General features: G+C 49.5%; 1 protein-coding gene across 3 annotated transcripts in view; it reads right to left on the reverse strand.

Moving 5' to 3' along the window:
• Positions 1 to 19,165, reverse strand: part of LOC107324282 (protein CEPU-1) — a 267,939-nt gene that overhangs the window by 235,660 nt on the left and 13,114 nt on the right. Inside the window, exon 1 of one of the 3 annotated variants that reach the window (XM_085526058.1) lies at positions 5,028 to 5,091. The exons of the other annotated variants lie outside the window; for them this stretch is intronic. The gene's annotated coding sequence lies outside the window, so the exon portion shown is untranslated. Of the gene's footprint in view, positions 1 to 5,027; positions 5,092 to 19,165 lie in introns of those variants that run through there. 3 annotated transcript variants of the gene reach the window in all.

The following is a 19,165-nucleotide window of genomic DNA, read 5'->3' on the forward strand; positions in this document are numbered from 1 at the left end:
TGCTGTGTTAATAGTGGGCCTGCTCTTACTTTTGTTTAAATTCAGCTCCAATGCTTCAGGGAAAATAGCACGGTGGGCTCCCCCCAGTACCTGCCCAGGAGAAACAGGGCAGAAAAAGGAGGATGCTCTGGTTAAAGGGAGAGTCTGGCAACATAGAAGGACAACAAAGGCACTGCAGGGAGCCCAGACCTGCACACCCTGCAGCCCCAACAGAAGCAGCCTGGGCTGAAACTCTTTCACATCAATGGATCTCCAGCACTGCCTCCATGAGACAGGAAACCCATCACACACAGAGCGATGTCTTAGCCCTCTGCTTTACCCACTTACAACCAGCACAAGCACAAAGAGAAGCATGGAACAACCCACAGCCCTTGTGTGGAGCAACAGATTACAGCTACCATTGGCAAATAATAATAAAATATAAAGCTTTAAAGAGGATCCATTGCTTCTGATGGCTGCAGCTCTGCCTGCTCCCACCACCCAACAGCCCCATACCAGGTCAGGGTGTTGCTCCACAGCCCTGACCCCCTTTACGTGCTGCTCCCAGCTCTGCTCCCCCACCATCCCCCCCTCAGAGTTCACTGCGATTTGGTCTGCATCAATTAGGGACAAATTTAAACTAATGAGAAGTAAGTGTCCAGACTGCGCTTTGCATTGATTTGGTTAAACTGATGTAAGAGAGAAAGTGCGTGTCTGGATGGGGACATGCCTGCCTGTGGATAACTCTATTGCACCTCGGCTGTACGCTCCTAAATCTCTGGTTAATTCTGAGTATTTTTCATATAAAGATACCAATTTTTCAGCCTCTCCCATTACGATTTTAAGTAACGATGCTCACCCCGGACCCACTAAATCCTCCACAAAACAGCCACCGTTCCCTTTTGCACAGCAAAGTTGGGAGATAAATTGCAGCTGATTCAAGTAAATAACTCAGCCTATGACCTTGATGCTTATTGATTCCTCAAGCTGTTTATCTTTCTTGTGTGCTCCCCAGCAAAAACAATTATCACTTAATTATAAAGCAGCTTGGCTGGAGGGAGCCGCCAATTGGCTGGCAGGCGTTGGGAAGGGGCGAGTTCATCCCCATCCACTGCACAGCGCCAACCAAAGCTGCTGCTTAAGATTCAGGGCCACAAACTTCATTATTTTCTTCCCAGCTCGCGTTTCTCCCCTCGCTTTAAACTCACTTAAGGCTGCTTGGCCAAGCTGGGTGCCTGACTGCCCGAATGCTTGCAATGGATGGGATCGAAACAGCAAGTGCCAGTGCTGGGAAGGGGGAAAAATGGGAACTGAGATAACAAAAAGGAGCAGAAGGAAAAGCTGTTGGTCCTGGAATGCAATACCTGGGCTGTTCTCTCCTTCAGTGACCTTGGTAAAGGTGTTTTCCCCACCTCTTTTGCCTCCCCCTTCTCTCTCTATGTATGAAATCCAGCACAAAGCGTTGACCCGAGCTTAGCAATGGGATGCAAATAATGACAGCACTTCTGCAGCCACACATGCTTTTGCAAAGCACTTAATGGCATCCATTAGCAATTATCATCTCCACCCCAATGCACCAGGGTAGAGGTATCCACCCTCCACCAGAAACAAAGGATCTGCCCTTTCCACACACCCCTGTGTCATGCCACCCTGAGATGCTCCTTCCCATCCACTATAGCAGCTCTTTTGCTGCCAGCTCCCCCAGACCCCCCATTCCTCCTCAGGATGGAACCAACACACCACCAAATATTGTTGGGAGCGCAGCAGGATGCTGATGCCATCAGCACTGCAGATTGAGGGATGCGATGCAATGAAAAGCAGCAGCTGCCAAAACCCTGAATGGAGCAAACGTGATTACGCCTTGTCAAGGAACAAGAGAGGGGGGAATGCATCCCAGTGCTGGCTCCGCAGACCTGCATGGCTGCCAGGGCTGTCCCTGCTGTGCAGCAGAGCCACACGATGGCACTGCGTTTCCCTCTCGTTTCATCGGGTCCTGCAGCTGTACTGTGCAAGACACAATATAGCAGCTTCCCTTTGAAACGGGGAAAAAGGACTCAGGGCTGGTGTAAGCAGAGGGCTGCAAACAGCGTGGTGCCAGGCCAAAGGATGGCCGTCCTCAGGCTGAGCTTGAAGGAGAAACTGAGTTTCTTCTAAACCCTCAGACAGTGAAGTGGATCCAGCCTGGGAAATAACAAGGTTCTGCGGCCCTGCATCTCACAGTATATACGGCATCCTTGCAGGAGGGGATTGTCACATTAAAAAACTCTAAATGCTTAAAAGGGTTTTCGTTTAGACTCTCCTGCCGAGAAGCATCTTCAAGGGCCCCGGATTTATTATTTCATCAGAAGATCAGAGAGGAGAAGTTTGTAGGAGATCAAACAAATAGGAATACATTAGAAAAGACAGTAGGAGAGGCTGGGGGAATTGTTGGATTAAATAAAGAAGCACCGACTCGGCGGGATGTTTCCCCTCCTGCCCCCACATCGGGTCTGGCAGCAAAAAGGTTTGGGAAAGCCATTATTATTATCATTGTTATCATTAGCTTGCAATTGCAATAGGAGAAGCACAAAGTATTTCCAACCCAGACCCAGGTGTGGCACAGCACTGCCTGCAGCAAGTCTTGCATTAGGATCTTGCAGTGCAAAAAGCAGCAGGAGATCAGTGAGCATCTGCCTCATGTGCAGGGAACTCACCAAGGGTGCGGCTGGGGAGCAAAGCTCAGGACATATTCTACCAATTAATAGCCTGACTTTGCAAGGACAGAGCTGAGAGCACTTGCTGTAGATGAAAGGTTGGGAAAATACTCCAAAAGAGGTAACGCAAAGAATGGATCCTATAAAATATGCTGTAGGATGAGCCTGGATTTGATTCCTGGCTCTGCTGCACCAGAGACTCCAGCATCCCTCACTAGAACACCAAACACGGCACCTCGCGGTAACCTCAGCCCCACGGCCCATTGACTATCATAGAGCAAAAGGTTATGGGGGGAAGGGGGGAAAAAATATCATGTTTTCATTGCTGGCAGCTCAGTGGAGACAGCACCTGCCTCTGCCCACTCCAGACTCAGCAAAACTCAGCTTTCATCACCTGATAGCGCACATGGCGAGCCCACGCAGACACACAGAAATCAATGCGCATCGATCCCTAAGCCAGGAATTCATAAACTCCTTTAAAGGTCAAGGATTGATTTTTCACTTGCTGTAAGAAGAGGCTCCTGCCGCTCCCCACCAGCACCCCCAGCACTCTGCTCTCCTGCATCCCAGCACAGGGCTGGGGTTTGCACGAGTGGCGTGCAAATATCATGCTAAAGCAATGAGCAGCTTGAGCAGAGCTCCATTCCATTCCAGGAGGAACATTAACACCTGTTGAAGGGTTCCTCTGGTGTGCAGTGATGGTGGAGGCACCTGTTTGGGATGCACGGCTGCAAGGCTCACGCTTCACTGCTACAAAACCCTAATTGAAGTGATCCTTTGCAGTAAATAAAGGGTTCTGCATTACAGCGCTGGGGTTTCTATGATCTCCCTACTGAAGGGTTTGCTTTCCAAGGAGAAGAAACAGGAGCTCAGAGTGGGAAAACTGCAAAAAATTCATAAATTAATCCCTTGGCTTTTAACAACATAAACGGCCATTGCTGAACACAAAACCCAAGCACTGCTTTTCTACTACTCCATGATAAGCAATGCTGCATTCCATTGGGGGAGATATTGAGTCCTTCCCTGTCTCACCCCTTTGGTGCCCACCTCAGAGGACCCCTGGTCTACAATGGGGCTGGTTACACACTTGGATGCTTACTTTAAACTCAGTCACTGCCAATTAAATCAACACACTTAGCAAACTTTCATGGACTCTGCATATTTTGCCAGCTAAACGTGTTCACCATAATTAAAGGAGGCTACAAGTCATCCCAAAGCCATCAGGTCCTGTCAGCTTTATCTTATTGCTTCAGCATCTGTATGGCTACAGCACTGGTCCTGGGTAGCTGGCACCATGGGATGGGACCTGCTGCTCATTAGGGGCTTCAGAGCACCACAGGGCATGAAAATTAAAGCTGATTCCAATGGGAGGAGAGGAGGTGTCAGGGACTTCTAAGGCAAAATGAAAACTTTGCTAGAAAGCAAAGAGTGGGTTTTTTTTTCTTTAAATATAGGATTTGTTTCAGAAAAGCCGTCAGAAATGTTTAATTGATGAAAAGCTGGATTTTCAAGGAAAAGACATGTTTAGAAGTGACACTGATAGCCATGTGAGTAGAAAGTCTGGGGCTGAGCGTGAGGAGTGGGAGGGAGTGCAGGGGAAGAATACATTAGAGTTGCAAATGCAGAAGGAAACAAGGCCTCCTGACTTTGAAATCTTACTGAAGGGGAGTTCTCCTTCCTGACCTCATCAGCTGCTCATGCGGTGCCATTTGGTCTCCAAACTGGGATGCAGGAGCAGTCAAGAGCAGCCATTGCCACCTCTTCTGTTAAGCATGTATTTATGAGCTTGTGGAGGGGAAGGAAACCTGGCATCGCCCTATACCATAGAGCAACCCTCTGTCCCCATATGCTGCATAAGACCAGATTGCAGCCATCCTGCCCTACTCTGAGTAGGTTGCATTGCAATGCAGCTCACCCACTGCCCAGCTCCTCAGAGATGCTGCTAATAACAGATACGGTGCATTGTCACATGGCACAGAATTCCACCCATTCGGACCAGGAGACATTCATTAAAGGAACCCAGAGGGATGCAGGATGGGTGTGTGAGCTCATAGCCCAATCCTGCAAACCCACACGGCAGAGCTGAGCTCCAGTGCTCTGACATCAGAAAACCAAAGTTAAAATGAGCAGGGGAACACAACATGGGAACGACAGGATCAAAATATCCCCATGTATTTTCAGAGGAAAGCTTCTATACCCCACACAGCTTATAAATCATGCAGCAAAGCTACAGAGCTGGAAATCTCCGTGTTTGACTAACAGGGCTCTGCTCTCCTTGGAGATGAGCGGGTTGACCTCCGGATGTCAGCAGTAAATAAGACAAAACCATCCCCAGCGCTCTCCTTCCTCACTCACCAACTGTTGTTGCAGTGTTTTCCCCATCTCAGACAGAAGGTCCACGCAGCTCCAAACCAAAACCAGCCTGCAGGGCACTCCAACTGCCCATGCAAGGAAGGGACATTCCTGTTTCTCCCATGCTTTCTCCCCCAATAACACCAAGCAGCGTTTGGTCTCACGCTCAGACTCAAAAGAGCAACCAACCAACTTCACAGGCCAATTAAAAGCACATATAAGTGTTTCTAGCCCTGAAAACACAACCACAACAACTGAACTGGACTAAATGCACTGCTTCCGGATGAGGTTTTTTCCTCCCCTTTTTCATCATCCCTTAAAATAAATAAATAACATTTCCATGTAGCTGACTTGATAGAAAACATGCTCCATTTGGAAACTATTTGCTTTTCTTTTTTTTTTTTTTTTCCCCTAATTTCTTTTTCTTTTATTTTGTCCTGGCTGACAACACACACTGAGCAGATCGCTGCGGTCAGCACAAAGCTGCATTCGGGGTGAACAAAGTCCTCACTGCCAGCAATTTGCCCAGCGCTGCTGCAAGCCAAGTTGGAGAGCAAAGCACAGCCTGAAAGCAGCACTCAGGTGCTGAGATTGTGCAGAGCCAGGACTTGGTGGGGTTTACTCCAGAACACACAATGAGATGGATGCACAACCTGGGCAGGGCTGCAGAGCACATCAGCAGGGTGAGAGATGAAGCAAACTCAAAATCAAATCATTCCAGTTGGAAAAGACCTCCAAAATCCCCCTGGTTCAACCCCAGCACCTCCATGGATGGTGACCACACAACTCCATTCCTCCCAGGTTCATCTCCACCAACAAAGCTGCACTTTGCTCCCTGATTTGGGACGATTGGTGAGGGACACCAACATGGAGCAGACACACACGCAGGTCTCACCATGGCTCTATGTTTAAAGCAGAGCCTGCTGCGGGTTTTGTGCCTTACAATCTAGCAGAGCAGCTCGATGCTTTAACGGGAATCAAGGCAGCCAGATTGGAAAGGAGGGAGCAAAACCCCGACAAAATAAATTCTCCGCGAGACGCAGCTTGCCAGTATATCTGCTCAGCGACACCTCCTGTAAGCTCCGCAAATGCAAATTGCAGTGAGAGCAGCACCACCTCTGCGAGGAGCATCCTGCAGAATGCCAATGAGGCTCTGCGAGGCCACGGCTGCCCACGGGTAGGACAGACGGACACGAAGCCACGTGCCCTGCTGGCATCTATTGCATAGGGATGCTGCGGTTCTGCCTGGCTGAGCCATCAGCAATGCAGGGGGAGGCCATCTGTAAGGGACTGCTGGGCTCCCACAGGTTGGCCAGTGGGGAAATTGATGCCAAACTGGAGGAGAACGGCGAGTTAGGAGTTACACTGCGCTGCAGTCAAAGTGTTAAATACTGCAGCAGCACAGACCTAGGTGGGAACCCAACCATGGACCCTCCATCACTCCCGCACCAGCCCCACAGAGACCAAGAACTGAGTGACTGACTCCGGCAATTAACTCACTTAGTCTCTAACCCAGTCTTTTTAAGGTAAATTTGCTCGCGTTAATGGAATGGGGTATTTTGGTTTTCCATCACCTGCCAAGTCATTTAAAAAATTGTTTTCCCCCTTCTCCCCTCTGCATTCAGGACTTAATTGCAACCGCTCTCTGACAGCAGATAGGTTCCAGCGGGCTGCCACTCCAGATGTCAGGAGCATGTTAGCAGGAAGGGGCCCTGTAGGATATTTATGGCTTTAATTCCTCGGTAGAGGGTTTTGTTCTGTCATGCGGTGACACACGAATTGCTACTCATTTGATCCCGTATTTCCACATCAGTGACACTCGATGACGGGATTCTGGCTCTCCAGAACTGCCTCCAGAGTTGGCGGTCCTGGCGCTGCCCCAGGGAAGCACAGCAGCAACAACACAGGGCACAGGCAGAGAGTGATGGAGCTGAGAAGTGGCAGAAACAGCCCAACAAGGTGCCCACAGAGAGGGAGCACATAAAACCCAACTCAACACAAAGCAGAGACGTGGAGACCCTGCTACTCAAAATGCTGCAGATTCCAGAGCACATTGCTTGCTTTAACCCAGAAGCACCCCTAAACTTCACACCTGGCCTTTGCAGTGCTGAATTAGCATTGCAAGTGATGCACAGCCACAAACCAGCCACAGAAAGGTGCAGAAGCATCTTCCTGCCAACTGCTGGGCACAGCACAAGAGGAAGGAGATGCAGCCTCCTGCTGGTGCAGTGAATTCCCATCATTTCCCAGCTACAAATTGCCTGAGAATAGCAAGACAAGAAAAAAAAATCCCACAGATTTCCATTTGCTATAGTTTATATACAACAAGAACGAGTGCATACAAATACTTTCATTATATTGTCAATACAGTTAGCTTGGGAAATGCCATTCTCCAAACTATCGCTTCCCGTTCCGGGAGGAAATTGGCTTTGCTAAACACAGTGCTTTGCCTTCCCCCCTCCATGCACATCTGCATGCAGACTGCGCTCCCCCCACACCCCCAGCAAAGCAACCTTGTCACAATTTCTGTGCCTGATGGAGGTACCCTCCTGAGCATCGTGCTGGGGGGTCTCTCCATCTACCAGCACTGCATCCACTTTTGCTATGGACACACAGAGGGAGATGGGATGGATGGGGGGGCTGAGGAAAAAGAACAAGGAGGACCAGGATTTGACAGCACGAGTCAGCCTGGCTCTAGGGCTGCTTGTACCACATCAGAAACACCGTGGTTCCGCGATGCAAAGTGCTGGCTAGGTATAAAGTCACCCTGCCATTTCAGATTTGTTCAGCTTTTTCTCCCCCCCCCCATTCCCCCTTCCTTTGTGACAGGCTGACTTTGTAGCAGCTCATTTTACACTGGATCAAACAGCGTCTGTCTGTGTGCTGCTGCACGGTGAGGCTGAGCTCAGGTGCAGCAGGGAGGGAGCTCACACCCAGCACAGAGCTGCCCAATATTCAACAAATCCCAGAGAAATGACATGAGGAGCAAACAACCCATAGAAACAGAAGAAGTGGATGCCACGTCCACAGAGAAACTCAAGGTCAGGCACCCTGACCCAGCTGCAGGTATTAGAATTGGATTAACTTCAAGGTCTATTCCAATCTAAGCCATTCCATGAGTCCACGTTCATTGCAGGACAGCTGGACTAGATGACCTTTAGAGGTCCTTTCCAACTCAAAGGATTCCATACCCCATGACCCAGCACCCCCACCACAGCTGGATCCCACCTCCTGCACCCATCTGGCTTAGAGGCACGGAGCCCTTTCAGGACATACTGACTCTTTCCTCATCTCAGCCCGTCTGCATGCACGAGCATGCAGCTATTCCTCCTACATCGGGCATAGAAAAGCCGTTCAAGCTCGGGCTATTAATTAAACCCCGGTAATGCTAATTTTACTGCCAACTTGGAAGATCCTTCCTGCATTTTATTAGGTAATTGCCACTTGTAAGGGTTTTAAACTGATGTCTTTATTAGACGATGCGATACAGGATAGTTATAATAATGGCTGAAATCATCTCCACTGAAGGCGCAGACAGACGGAGCTGCCCATGAGCTGAATGGGGAATCGCAGCCATGCTGCAGACACTGAGCCCAGCATGGACACCCCATGGACATCCCATGAAGGAACCTGGGTGTATAAGGGTGGTAAGGAGAAACCAACAGGCAGCATTGAGCTGCCTCTGATCACAGCCCCGGCCTGAGCCCAAACTGCAGCTTCCAGCCCCCCCCAGCAGAGTAACCCCACCTTGGGGCTCTCATCCCTGACCAATAAGTTTACAGGGATGGAGAAAACAAACATGGGAAACCAGAGGATTCTCCTTCTCAAACACTTAAAGCCTATTACCTAAATAGGTGTGCAATGTCACACTACGGATGCCATCCCTAACACCTCCTGATTTTCCCCTTCCCTCCTCCCTGACTTCCACACCGAAGTGTCCAACCTATTAGGGAACAAAGGGAAGCTGCCTTTTAAATCTCATTCATTCCAGCTCCTCGCCTGATAGATGGCTTCCCCTCTGAAGCTCTGTCTCACATAAAAGCATCTCAGCATGGTGCTGTAAATCTGGTTTACATCAGCCTTTATGGGCGGCTGGGTTGGGTCCACGACTAAATTACCATTTATTTATTTGCTTGCTTCAAATATGGAGAAAAAAAAAGAACCCACATACCCACAACAACTGCTCAGAGAGGAGGGATGGCACGTGGTGTTGGTGGAAGAGGGTCTGTAAGGGCAGCAGGGACAAAGCAGCCATCACCCATAGCCCCACATACAGGCACTTCTATTGCCATCACAACACTTGCACAAACCCTCAAGCAAGCTCTCCCACCTTTTTTTTCCATCCCCCCCCTCCAATTTCCCACTGTATTTCCAGGTTTGCCCTCACGCTCTGTGAGCGCAGCAGCACTGGGTCCAACACAGCCCTGACACACGAGGTCTGCTGACCCCTGCACCCAATTAGCGGAACAGACAACGTGAAACACGCTCCTGACATTGATAGGATTCAACATTAATAACCAGGTTTCAAATATTTATTACAATGGCTGTTTTTAATACATATTTCATGAACACCAACTTATTTTTTTTTTTCCTCTTCTCCCCTCCATTGCCAGCTTTGTGGGCTTAATTTGCCTTAACGAGGATAAAAATCGCTCTGATAAATTGCTCCTTTGCAAATGCACACAAGATGAGAGCAATGCTTGTGTGAACTGTTTGTGATGCAGAGCTGAGCAGCTGCCCAGGTGTTTATGGACACCCCAGTGCTGCTCACCCCACACTGTTCCAGCCCCTCTATGCCCAAAGACGACCCCATAGAGCCAATGGGCAGCTCCAGCCCTCTGGCATTAAGCAGCAGAGGAGAAAATCTCTCTCTGAGGCAAGCATCAAATGCCTTTTTCTGCAGTAAGAGCTCATGTATGTTTATGCCCCAATCGGGGGAAGTCTTGAGTTAATACACTGAGGCTTAGCACTAAGAGGTATTGAACTAAAAGCTTTAGCTGCACGTGCTCAATAAGCTGAAGCTTTCCCCCAAACCAACCCCAACACGTGTGGTGCCTATGGGCAGCAGACATCTCCCACTCCCACAGACACCCCAGCTCAGCTCCATCCTCATGCTGCCTCCCTCTCCCTTCCCAAACACTATATACACGCCTGGCTGGGCCAGCTCAGCTCACAGCATCCAGGTTTCCTTCTTCTCCAGTATTTACGTTGTGAGCAGGCATGGGAGACAATTAGAGGCTGTATAATCAGCAGAGCCAGGGGCAGGGCTTTCATGTGCAGCTCAGGGACCCTGGGGAGGGGTTATTTCCATACCAAGCATCCCTGGCTCGGCTCAGCCCGCTCACACACAGCTCTCTGCCCCCCTGAAACAAGGAGAATCCAAATGGGATGTGCAGAAAGCCACAAAAGACGCTTGAGAAGCAGAACTTCACTTTGTCTTTCGCTGCCTTTTCACTTCTTTTGATGTCTAATTTTTCTTCTCTCCTTAGTTTTATTTACTCCCTCGCCCCCCATCGCCCCCTCCCCTTTCTTTTAACAGCACTATTTTGGTGCATTTTGTCGCCCTCCAGCCTTCTCTCTGCACATCCATCTCTCCACACTGCTGCAGACAGCACCCACCCACATTCCCATTGCAGGAGGTGGTGACACCATTCCTGTCCCACAGTGTTACCAGGACCCAAGTACACAACAAGCAGTAAGCTCCAGGGAGAGACCAAGCACAAACCACATCATCATTAAGGCTGGAGATCTCTAAGGCCAGCCCAACCCATCCCCACTGCACCCACTCATGGAATCATTACAGTTGATGACCTTGGAGGTCTCTTCCATGTCCAACCATCAACCCAACACCACTATTCCCACTCATTGAATCCCAAAGGTCAGAAAGCAACTCCCAGACCAGCAATGGTCATTTTAATGCCATGCATCCTCCTCCCCCCCGTCTCACTCATAACTAGGAACATGGAAAGTAACCACAAACATCAACTGGGAAATGTCAGAATGAAAACTCTCAGCGTTTCACTTCAAAGCAAAGCGCTGCGCCTGGAAACGTCGGCGTTTTTAGAATTCAATAAGCTGATTTGAAGCATCTTATCTGGCCGCCTCTGTCAAAAATGGGAAAATTGACTTTTTCTCCAAACAGTTTGGGCAAAGCGTTTCTATTTCCTTCGACACGTTTTAGCTGTATTCAATCAGCTCCTGTTTTAGTGCTCTCCATACAGCTGTCCTCAGGCAATGGGGTTTGTCTTCAGTCAAACCCTACAGCACGCCATGGCCATGCGCGCTGAAGACATAACACAGCATTTGTTGCTGATGCAGGTAAAGCCATACAGAACATACAAGGCACATGTTTAGGAGGGTGTAAATGCCTTGTACTTGTTGCTTAGCAGAACAGCTCGCTTGCAGGCTGGCCCCAAGGCACTGCAGCATTAAAGGCAACCAGCAGACCCAGTTCCTAACAGCACATCGTTGCCCACTAAAAGATACGAATAAGGAAAAATAGATTTCAAAATGCAAACTTCCAATGGGCTTCAGTGTCAGAGAGGATCATTCTGCAGCCTGGACTTGCACCCTGCCCCCTATCTACAGACAGCAGCACCCACATTCACAACCTTAAAGCACAAGGAAGGCACCCAGCACAGCCCTGGTTTTCGAGCTGCAGGGCACAGCTCGGTTTCTTTTTTCTTCCCCACCAACAGAGCAAGATAATTATCTTAACAAGATATTTCTGCGTACGCGCGCACATGAGAAAAATCTGATTTATTTTACAAGCTTATTGAGATTGTAATCTTACAACAAATAAGGCATGGCATCCAGACAGCCGGTATCATGGGAAAATCAATATTGATTATTAGGAGCAAATATGCTGCGTACACCTGACAGTTAAAAATCCTTTTATATCTGGGGGGGGAGCGGAAAAAATGACAGTTCAACACTACAGATACAGCAGTGGTGATTCAACAGCTCAATCACTACCTTGATCAATAGGGAGTTTGGGCAAAGTTTGTGAAGTCACAGACACGGCAGCCCAGTGATGGGGCTGAATTCAGAGGGCTGCACAGTGGGATGGGGAGCTGAGAGGTCTACAGCCATAATGATGCTCTGAACTCTGATTGCTGAGCCCAGGAATCATGTAACTGCATCCCCTCCCTGCCTGCAGGCAGTGGGATTTCTGCACACCCCCCAGAGCAGCCTTCAGCACGAGGAGAGAATGGGTTTTGTCAGGACCCCACGTGTTATGGGAGAGAGCGTAATGCGTTGTGGCAGTCCATCGAATATGACATGATAATGAATGTTAACATCATGTGCTCCCCTTCGCCAACAGAGGGGAAAGTCATGTTAGATTACAGCTAAACACTGTGTTGGTGTGAATGCTGTTTCCATCCCCTGCTCCAGGCTCAGCGTTCCTTCCCTGCACGGCATCTTTACTGCCTGCAAAGCAAAGCCTGTCCCTAGCAAGCACTGTGCTCCTTAACCAACACCTTGAGAGCTGAACCACTCTGCAGCAAGGAGCTGATTTGGAGGAGAAAAATAATACAAATGCTTCTCTTTAGGTTCACTAAACTCACCCCACACACAGCATGGCAAAATGAGGACCTGGCACACACGCCTCATGCTGAGCTCCTGCTGTTGTATTTAGGATATGGCAAAGCAGCAGCTGAGATGGTAAAAACAAACAATTGCAATCAAGTGGTTTTAATGCAGGTGCTGAGCTGATGAACCCTGCCACTTCATCACTAATTAGGGTGGCCACTTAAGTAATAACGCTTCCTAATCACTAGGAGATGCTGCAGGGCACAGGGTGGGAGCCAGCCCTAATGGCATACATGGGGAGGCTGATGCTGTCAGAGACCTGGGCCAGGAGTCCATTTAGGACAGCAGCAAAGCAACCCATTTCCTTACACTTCAGGCTTTTTGTACAGAGATCCAGCCACCAAAAAAAAGCAAAACTGCTGCTGCCAGCCTGATGCAACAGGAAGAACTGGCCGACCTGCTCCCCAGCACCACCATAACTTATGCTGGGGACTGGCACACCTTGGCACAGGACCTCAGCCAACCCAGCAGCAGACACTGAGCAGCACACTGATCACACCGCAGACACATCGATCACACTGATCCCCTTGCAGGGACACGCTGCTATCATACCCCATCTCAGGAGATGCACTAGATAGATCAGAGCTCGCTCACTGAGGACACTGTGCCCTCTTTGCTTTTGAATGAGGAGCAAAGCTGCTTCCTGCCTTGTTTGAGATAAGGACCAAGATGTAGCAAGAAGCAAAGGATGCTGTAGAACAACCTGCACCAGGCTGAGCATCATCTGGAAACACATCTCCATGCAGCAGACATTGCTCCCCCCTTAGACCCCAATATCTCCTCCCTACTGCCCCTTACATCCCCATATCTCCTCCCTACTGCCTCACACACCCAATCTGGCAAACAGGAGCACCAAGTTGGAGCCAACTTCACCAACTTTACCCCATCCACCTGCAGCCCAGTGGGCACCAAGGGGCTGCACAGAATACAAATGGACCCTTTCACTTAGCAGGAGGCAGGTAATTTCTTTTGTCCCCGCTGATGCATTATTGATTGTGATGAATGTCAGAGCAGGAGCCTGTTCCAAAAGCCATTAAACAATAATTTCATCTCCGGAGGGTAATTGATTGTCAGAAGGAGCAGCTTTGCTGGTTGCAAGGTGGCAGTGACGGGGAATGTTTGTATTTGGGTGGGGACGGAGGGAAGTCTTGGGCAAACTTCATGATTTATTAATCAGACACGGAGAAGGAGCTGGGAGAGCACACACACTGCAGATAAGGGACCGACCCCTTCCAAAGCACCAGGCAAAGGCAGGGGAGCAGTGAGTGGGCAGAGATGCTGAGCCCACCTCCCCAGAGGAGGAAAGCACAACCCTGACACCCCCCAAATGAATCACCTCCAGCCAGCAGTGCCGAAGGACAGCAGCATCCTTGCCATGGGCTTGGGAGAGAAAAATCCCGCTGTCAGGAGGGGAGAGGGAGTTTATCTGTCTCCTCCACAGCACATGAGAGGTGGATTTATCATGGATTTCCCTTTCTCGCGTGCTGTGTTTGGCAGTTCATTATCTTGTCAGCTGGAACTGGCTGCTCCCCGCTGCACTCCATCAATCGCTGCTCTGTGAACCCCACAGGACCCAGCCAAAACACCCACCTGGGCTACCATCAGTTTGGGGCTGAACAGCCCCCCCAGCAGCCATAGGGAAAGGGGGGCTTGCTCCTCACTTGCTGAGTCACCCCATCCAGCTCCAAAAGGGGTGACCCTAAACCCAGCAGGGGCTCTCAGGCAGAGATCTCACTTCGGTTGCTCTTTAATCTAAAAGCATTTAGTTTGATGGAAACAAGAAAAGAAGTTCTGCTCTTTGGGAAAACCAATCAATTACAACCTTTCAAAGCACTTCAGACAATGGGCTTCATATCAACCACAAGACCTGGAAATATTTCCAATGCAGTCTGAGTCCCATCCTACTGCTAAACACTGAGAGGAGCAGGAAACAGTGAGATGCCGAGATGGGCAAGAGGGCAAGCTGCAGCTCTGCAGTGCTGCGTGGTGGTTGCGATGCATCCAATGCATCGCTGGCACCCAACACACAAGCAGAACTTTCACCAGGCTGTAAGTGATGGAGGACAGACCACAACCCAAATCACAAGACTAAATCTTTCAGTGCTATCACGGATCTTTGTAACTGCACAGACAGCTGTGGCTGGGATTTGCAAGCAGGATCCCTGCCCCAGCCATCAGCTTATTGATCCCTTTAGTTGCCACATGCACCTACAAATGCCAACACAGCAGGGAGCAGCTCCACCCCCTGGTCCTGCACAGGGCAAACAGTTCCATGACTTTCAGAACCAAACCTTGAGAAAATTTAAGTGCAAATCTTCTGTGTTTATTTGTTTTCATTTACTTTCTCCATTACATTTCGACGATCAATACCATTATTTGAATAAAAATGCAGTATGTACAAGAGCGAGCAGCACACTGAGCATACCAATGGGACGCACTGCATTGAAGTGGAGCCAGCGAGGGAGAACGCAATTCAACTGGGGAGCATGAGGTCAGCAGACCTTGATCCTGCCAAAGCACTGAAGGGAACAAAGAGGAGACAGAAGCCAAGCAAAGAACCCAATCACAACTTCAAAAGCACTTGCAAAGTGTTGCACATGATCATAGAACCATTCAGGTTGGAAAAGAACATTGAGATCCCCAGGTCCGACCCCAGCATGTCCTGCAGTGCCACATCCCCACAGCTCTGGAACACCCCCATGGATGCTGATCTCACCCAACCTGAAGGAGCATTTCACATGGGGTTCACCAACATGAACACTGAGATTTATTCTGCTGTTGGAGCAGAAGGCATCCCTGCCTGGAACAGCGTCCATCCTCACAGCAAACAAGCCCTTGGTGACCTCTTAGGAGTGCAGCACATTAATTGCAAGGGTCCCTCCTGCAGCCACAGACAGGTTTCCTTCTCCTACAGAGGACACAGGCCTGGCCACACTACTCAAAGCACACAGTCCCTCTTTGCAGCGCTCCCAGCCCACAGCTCAGCTTAAGAAATCAAAGCACGGTGCCTGGAAGCACTGCTCGGAGCTCAGCTCTCGCTGCTGCTCTTAACCCCCACGACCTTTCCGGCTCTGCCCTGCCAACACAGAGGAAAACAAGGCACTTGACAGGCTCCCTTCTGCTGCTCCTGCATCTCCCCAGGGAGGGAAGAGGAAGGCAAGCACCGGCTCCCTGTCTAAAAGATGAGGAGATAGATTCAAGCTGACGTTCAGCACTATCAACATTTTATGAGCTTTGGAATCCAGTTAGTTAGCCAATATTTTACTTAGCTCCAGCTTAGATTTAAAAACTTGACCTTCTCCGGGCATTGCATTTCGCACAGTCCCATCTGGCCAAGCACGAGGTTATTTATCCCTGCTTTTATGGCTGCACTGTTATTTGTACTATTCAAAAACTATAAGCATAGAAAAGATGGGGCTCCCCAGGCATCCACGCAGCTCTAAGGCAGTTATCACACACAGCACGAGGCTGTAAGGGTGTAAATCAGGGCACAAAGCAGCCCCTATGTGTGTCCATGCAGCCCACGGGGTTACAGAGCAGCTGCCATCCTCTTCCTCACCAACTAAAGTAATAATAGATGGAACAATTGCATTTTAATAAAGAAAATTGATTTGGTTTGCTTTATTCATTAACGAACGCGAGCACACGCCGATCAGGAATGATTTATGCCCACAATTTGCGAAATTATTTCTCTATTGATCAGCACAGGTTTGTTTGCTTGTAGGTTCAGTCAATTAGAGGGAACAGCAGGCAGGTGGGCAAATTAATCAGCCTTAAATACAGCCCCCCTATGGAGGGGGGACTCTGGAGGGAGCACAGGGATTTGGCAGCATCCCCTTAACTCCATGCACTGCTGAACCTCAACCCTGCAATCCCCCCCCCAGGGTCTGGGTGGCCAACAGGCAGCAAATCAAAGGGCAGGCACAGAGCAGGTCCATATGGAGGAGCAGCAGCACACTGCTCACAGCACAGCTCCGACTGGGGCCAGCACACAGCAAACAAGGACAGCAGATTGCAATCTATGGGGCGGTTATCTCTGCATGCTCACAGCCCAGAAGCAGGCACGTACCTGGCAGCAGAGCCCACAGCTCACCGTGCTGCATCCTCCCAGCAGAGCTGACGGATGGGGCCGTACGCTGCTTATCTGCTGCAGCACAAAGTCAGGCAGCAGTGTCAGCACAGAGGGGCCGGAGCGAGCCCACACAGCAGCAGGAAGGGAATATCATACGGGCTCATCTCTTCAACCAAAGGCAGCTTTTAAGGACCATTTAAGGCACTTGCCTTAATCTCAGTGTTTGCAGCAGAACCTAATAAATCACAGAGCTCTCCCACACGGCTGTTCCCTGCAAGCTCAGCTCTCTGCAGACCTTCCACCCATAGGCAAAATGCACGTTCAGGGTGTAGGCATTGCCCATGTGCAAGGAGCAATGCATGGCATAGGCACAGAGCCAACCCCATGGCCACAGCATGCAAGGGGACTTGTTTTCATCTTGGCAAATGTCAGGGCCTTTTCTTTCCCTGAATGAGATATGGACACAGCAGGGCGATATTACATTACAAGTCAAATAACACAAAGGCTTTTAATTACACGCCAAACAGTAGCTGCTGTCAGAGAGGAGACACCAGGCTCAATGGCCCATCAGGCTGTTCCGCTCTGGCAATTCCCATCTACCCGGTAAAAGTCCAGGAAATTGGATCAGTAATGGGAACCGGGGCCTTTCACCTCCAGCCCAGCCATTCACATCCAGCCCTGGAGGGAGAAGGAAAGTCATTACTAACCCACAGCAGCTGGTGCCAAAGCAGCCAGCAGGGCAGTGAGCCCTGAGGAGCACAGCAGGATGGGATGGAGCATCCTGCATTCGGATCTGGTGCTCTGTGCAGATGGATGCTGCAGAGCATAGCATGGGCTGGTACCTGGCTGCCACATCTGCAAGCTCTGCCTCCAATCTGCAAGGCTGATTTGTTCTACAGCTTTGTGCTCCCCTGAGAGTGGGGTCAATTTGTCACAGAAGATTGATTAAGCTTTTGGTGCATCGACATTAATGGAGGGGGAAAAATAAGAACAACATTGGCTGATAAGTGTCATCTTCCTACAGCAGCCCCATAAAAAGCATTAAGACAGGTAAAGGTGGGCAGACCAAGAAGGCCCTGTCCTCTCAAGCTCTGTGATGGTCCCACATGGGAAGTGCCCTGATGCCTTCCCAGCTCTATTCTGCGTTCCCGAATGATGCTCTACCAGGAAAATCAAACCAACACAGGTCCAGCATCAGGTCTGCAGCCCCCCAGATGCAGGACTGGTGCTGCCATCGCATGCAAACACCCAGCACAGCACTTTGTTTCTTCTCGAGGTGCTCCTGCAGCGCAATCCCCATTTTCTAAAGCCATCATTTGAGGCTCTGCATCTGAGCAGGGTGATGGCAGGAGGCTTCTTGTTACAGGACATCATTAAAGCTAATGGATGCGCTTGAACTGCAGACAGCAGGGCTTTGCCAGGGGTGGGTGGGGAAAGGCAAGCTCTCTGATCTTGCAGAGAGAGAATAACCTATTAAAAAGGAACTTAGCCTCTTGAATAGAGCTATCAAACAGTTGGAAAGGCCTGGCTTTTTTGCAAGAACAGAAGAAAAAAAAAAGTCCAGGCTTCAGCCCATCAGCTGCATCTGAATATCTGATGCAGGAAAGTTAACATAGACACACAGAAAACCAACAGGTCTTGCACCCCTCCAGCCCAGCTCCCTTGGCCAGCACAGCCCCAGCACTGCCAGCCCTTCCCCTCGGAGCACAGCTCCAAGCACACGAATGGGACCAGGAAACAAATTAGGAATTATCTCATTTGTTAAGCATACAGAGAGCTGCTCCTGAGCCAGGCAAGGAGCCGTGCAACTCAGTGCCAGATAACCAACAAAGCCCTCAGCTCTCCTGCAGCCCCATCCTCATCCAGCACAGCATCCGTATCGACGTTCCCATGCACACAGCCCCTTGTATCTTTTTGGTCTCAGCAATGTATTATTCATGCGCTCCCTTGTTCTTGTACAAGCCGAGAAAAATTGAGAAAGATTAATTCCCCGAGAAATCAAATAAATAAGCAGGATTTAAGAAAAAAAATAATAAAAAGGACTGCGATCCATTCAAAGCACTGCCTCCTCCGTGCTGCCTGTGTCACTGCTGATTGAGTTTCCTCTCTCCTCAGCTCCAGTTCTGTTGGAGTATCTTGTCTCCTTAGTATTACTGTCGCACTTCCTTTTCATACGCCTGAAATATATACTATTGTGTTCTGACTTTTAGTCTTTGTGCAGGGATCCCTTTCATGTCTCATCTTCTGTACGGTCCTTTTTTTTCTTGGCAGTCAAGTGCATGAATGTTTGCTGCCAGGAGATTTTGCTTCTATTGTATTCCAGACATATTATAATATATGGTTTTTGTTCTATATTGTCTGCGAGGTGTTTCAGGGGTAGTTTTTCATGCTAGCATGACTTCTCCCCACGTGGATCCTGCCTGCCTCTTGCCCCCTAAAGCAGCAGAGCACCACCTCATAGAGATGGGTATGAGGG

The sequence above is a fragment of the Coturnix japonica genome, chromosome 34 (genome assembly GCF_054131305.1).
Source record: "Coturnix japonica strain WE chromosome 34, WE-NBRP24, whole genome shotgun sequence".
In the NCBI taxonomy this organism is placed as follows: Eukaryota; Metazoa; Chordata; class Aves; order Galliformes; family Phasianidae; genus Coturnix; species Coturnix japonica.